This window comes from Alexandromys fortis, unplaced genomic scaffold (assembly GCF_014885135.2).
Source record: "Alexandromys fortis isolate MF-2015 unplaced genomic scaffold, M_Fortis_MF-2015_v1.1 scaffold_3, whole genome shotgun sequence".
Taxonomy (NCBI): domain Eukaryota; kingdom Metazoa; phylum Chordata; class Mammalia; order Rodentia; family Cricetidae; genus Alexandromys; species Alexandromys fortis.
The window spans coordinates 18613155-18618082 of NW_026067909.1; the positions used below are offsets into that span (position 1 = coordinate 18613155).

At 43.6% G+C, this 4928-nt stretch overlaps 1 pseudogene; it reads left to right on the plus strand.

Annotated features, from left to right (window-relative positions):
• The first annotated feature begins 2876 nt into the window (after nt 1-2876).
• On the plus strand, nt 2877-4121 carry LOC126498454 (S-adenosylmethionine decarboxylase proenzyme 1-like; annotated as a pseudogene).
• Nucleotides 4122-4928: the final 807 nt, after the last annotated feature.

The following is a 4928-nucleotide window of genomic DNA, read 5'->3' on the forward strand; positions in this document are numbered from 1 at the left end:
AGACCCATAAAGATGAATATGGTATGTACTCACTCATTAATGGATTCTAATCATAAACAAAAGACATTGAGCCTATAGTTCATGATCCTAGACAACCAAAATAATAAGGTGAACCTAAAGAAAAACATATATTTATCCTGAATTTTGGAAGTATATAAGATTGTAGGGCAAAAGTTTGGAGTATGGGGGTGGGGTAGGGAAAGGGAAGATGGGGAGAGAGAAGGAAGAAGGGGCAGATTGGGGAGAGCTTGGGGGAGTGGGATGGTTGAGATGGAGGAAGGGTGGATACGGGAGCAGGGAAGAAGATATCTTAATTAAGGAAGCCATTTTAGGGTTGTCAAGAGACTTGGCTCTAGAGGGTTTCCCAGGTGTCCAAGGGGATGTCTCCAGCTAGGTCCTTGGGCAGCAGAGAAGAGGGTACCTGAACTGGCCTTCTTCCATAGCCATACTGATGAATATTTTACATATCACCAAAGAACCTTCATCAATGATGAGTGGAAATAGAGACAGAGACCCACATTGGAGCACTGGACTGAGCTCCCAAGGTTCAGATGAAGAGCAGAAGGAGGGAGAAGACTAGCCAGGAAGTAAGGACCGCGAGGGGTGCGTCCACCCACTGAGACAGTGTGACTGAACTAATGGAAGCTCACCAAGGCCAGCTGGCCTGGGACTGAACGAGCATATGATCAGACCAGACTCTCTGAATGGGGCTGACAATGAGGGCTAACTGAGAAGCCGAGAAGCCAATGATAATGGCACTGGCTTTTGATTCTACTGCATGTACTGGCTTTTTGGAAGCCTAGTCTGTTTGGATGCACACCTTCCTAGACCTGCGTGTAGAGGGGAGGGCCTTGGACTTCCCACAAGGCAGGGAACACTGACTTCTTTTAGGACTGGAGAGGGAGGAGGCGTAGGAGGGAAATGAAAGGAGGGGAGGAGGTGGAAAATTTTAATAAATAAATAAATTTTTTAAAAAAGAAAAGAAAATGGAGAAAGCTCACATTAGAGACTTAACAGCACACCTGAAAGCTCTAGAAAAAAAGAAGCAGATTCACCCAATAAAATAGAAACAAAGAAAGCAATGCAAAAAAAAAATCAATGAGACAAACAGATGGTTCTTTGAGAAAATCAACAAGATAAATAAAACTATAAAAACTAATCAAAAGGCAGAGAGACAACATCCAAATTAACAAAATCAGAAATGAAAATGGGGAACATAACAACAGATACTGTGAAAATCCAGAGAATTATTAGGTCATACTACAAAAACTTGTACTCCACAAAATTGGAAAACGTAAAAGAAATGGGCAATTTTCTGGATAGATACTATATACCAAAATTAAATCAAGACCGGGTGAAAAATTTAACTAGACCTATAAACTGTAAGAAAATGAAGCTGTCATCAAAAACCTCCCAACCTAAAAAAGCCCAGGGCCAGATGGTTTGGATTCTACCAGAACTTACAAGAAGAACTAATAGCTATACTCCTCAAAGTGTTCCACATAATAGAAACAGAAGAAACGTTGCTAAACTCTTTTATGAGGCTACAGTTACCTTGATATTGAAAACACAAAGACTCAATTAAGAAAGAGAATTACAGGCCAATCCCACTCGTGAAGATAGATGCAAAAATACTCAGTAAAATGCTTGCAAACTGAATGTAAGAACACATCAAAAAATCACCCAGTATGATCAAGTTGACTTCATCCCAGAGATGCAGGGCAGATTCAGCATACTAAAATCTATGAATGTAGTCCATCATATAAATAAACTGAAATAAAAAACATATAATCATTTTATTAAATGCTGAAAAAGTATTTGACAAAATCCAACACCGCTTCATGGTAAAGGTCTTGGAGAGATCAGGGATACAAGGAACATACCGAAACATAATAAAAGCAATATACAGAGATATGACAGCCAACATCAAATTAAATGGAGAATAACTCAAATGATTTCACTAAAATTAGGAACAAGACAAGGCTGTCTACTATCTCCACATCTCTTCAACATTGTTGTTGAAGTTCTGGCTATAGCAATAATACAACAAAAGGAGATCAAGGGGCTTACACAGTATGGCCGGCGACATTAGTTAGCACTTGCTCAACTCTCTCTAACGAAAAAGCAGCGGACTACAAGAGACTGAACTGTATCTGCCTCTATTTCCAATAGACTCACGTTCAACTTTCGCTCACAAAAATAGCTGGGAAAATTTTATTAGTCCGTTTTTAAAAAAAAAAGTTAACATTCCTGGGGCAGCTGAGGACAGAGAACCTGAAATGACCCTATCCTATAGCCATACTGACGAATATCTTGCATATCACCATAGAACCTTCATCTGGAGATGGATGGAGATAGACACAGAGACCCACACTGGAGCACTGGACTGAGCTCCCAATGTCCCAAGGAGGAGCAGAAGGAGGGAAAATATGAGCAAAGAAGTCAGGACCACGAGGGGTGCACCCACCCACGGAGACAGTGGGGCTGATCTATTGTGAGCTCACCAAGGCCAGCTGGACTGCGACTGAAAAAGCATGGGATAAAACCGGACTCTCTGAATATGGCGGACAATGAGGGCTGCTGAGAAGCCAAGGACAATGCCACTGGGTTTTGATCCTACTTCATGTTCTGGCTTTATGGGAGCCTAGCCAGTTTGGATGTCCACCTTCCTAGACCAGGATGGAGCGGGGAGGACTTTGGACTTTCCACAGGGCAGGGAACCCTGACTGCCCCTCAGACTGGAGAGGGAGGGGGAGAGGAGTGGGGGGAAGGGGAGAGGAGAGGAAGGTGGGGGGAAAAGGGAGACGGGGAGGGAAATGGGAGGCGGGGAGGAGGCGGAAAAATTTTTTTTCAATAAAAAATTATATTTAAAAAAAAAAGGAACCTGAACTTTAGTAACACAGCTGGAACAATTCGCAGCGGCGGCGGGAGCGGCAGGAGAAGAGATTTAATTTAGTTGCTTTTCTGTGGTTGTTGGTTGTTCACTAGTCTCACGGTGATGGAAGCTGCACATTTTTTCGAAGGGACCGAGAAATGCTGGAGGTCTGGTTCTCCAGGCAGCAGTCCGACGCCAGCCAGGGATCTGGGGATCTTCGCACCATCCCAAGATCTGAGTGGGGTGTCCTTTTGAAGGATGTGCAATGCTCAATCATAAGTGTGACAAAGACTGACAAGCAGGAAGCTTATGTACTCAGTGAGAGTAGCATGTTTGTCTCCAAGAGACGTTACATTTTGAAGACATGTGGTACCACCCTCTTACTGAAAGCACTGGTTCCCCTGTTGAAGCTTGCTAGGGATTACAGTGAGTTTGAATCAATTCAAAGCTTCTTTTATTCTCGTAAGAATTTCATGAAGCCTTCTCACCAAGGGTACCCACACCGGAATTTCCAGGAAGAAATCGAGTTTCTTAATGCAATTTTCCCAAATGGAGCAGCATATTGTATGGGACTATGAACTCTGACTGTTGGTACTTGTATACTTTGGATTTCCCAGAGAGCCGAGTAATCAGTCAGCCAGATCAAACCCTGGAAATTCTGACGAGTGAGCTTGACCCAGCAGTTATGGACCAGTTCAACATGAAAGATGGTGTTACTGCAAAGGATGTCACTCGTGAGAGGGAATTCGTGACCTGATACCAGGTTCTGTCATTGATGCCACACTGTTCAATCCTTGTGGCTACTCGATGAATGGAATGAAATCGGATGGAACATACTGGGCTATTCACATCACTCCAGAACCAGAATTCTCTTATGTTAGCTTTGAAACAAACTTAAGTCAGACCTCTATGATGACCTGATCAGGAAGGTTGTGGAAGTCTTCAAGCCAGGAAAATTTGTGACCACTTTGTTTGTTAATCAGAGTTCTAAATGTCGCACAGTGCTTTCTTCACCCCAGAAGATTGAAGGATTTAAACGTCTTGATTGCCAAGGTGCTATTCAATGATTACACTTTTGTTTTTACCAGTTTTGCTAAGAAGCAGCAACAACAGCAGAGTTGATTAAGAAAAATGAAGAAGAAAAAAACGCAAAAAGAGAAGACACACAGGAGGTGGTGGCTGCTTTCTAGATTTTGATCCTGGGAGCTGTGTTCTCCATGACCACCACCTTACAGTTGCAGAAAGCCCTAGATGTAATGATAGTGTAATCATTTTGAAATGTATGCATTATTCTATCAAGGAGGTAGACATCTTGCATAAATGCTCTCTTCTGTGTTTAGGTGTTTTACTCCACTCTTGCTGTGGAATTGAAGTGCATGTAGAAAAGAACTTTGACTGCATGAATCTCTTCAACACTTTTGAAAATGATTCAATTTGGTTTATGCACAGTGTAATATTTCTGCAGGCATCATCCAAAATCCCCCACAGACAAGGCTTTCGTCCTCATTAGATGCTGGCCTCAACTGAACATCTGCGACTGTTCTATTAAATTGCTGCCAGAGACCCTATCCTATAGCCATACTGATGAATATCTTGCATATCACCATAGAACCTTCATCTGGCGATGGATGGAGATAGAGACCCACACTGGAGCATCGGACTGAGCTCCCAAGGTCCCAATGAGGAGCAGAAGGAGGGAGAACATGAGCAAGGAAGTCAGGACCACGAGGGGTGCACCCACCCACGGAGACAGTGGGGCTGATCTATTGTGAGCTCACCAAGGCCAGCTGGACTGCGACTGAAAAAGCATGGGATAAAACCGGACTCTCTGAACATGGCGAACAATGAGGGCTGCTGAGAAGCCAAAGACAATGGCACTGGGTTTTGATCCTACTTCATGTTCTGGCTTTGTGGGAGCCTAGCCAGTTTGGATGTTCACCTTCCTAGACCTGGATGGAGGGGTGAGGACCTTGGACTTTCCACAGGGCAGGGAACCCTGACTGCTCTTTGGATTGGAGAGGGAGGGGGAGAGGAGGGGGGGGAGGGGGAGAAG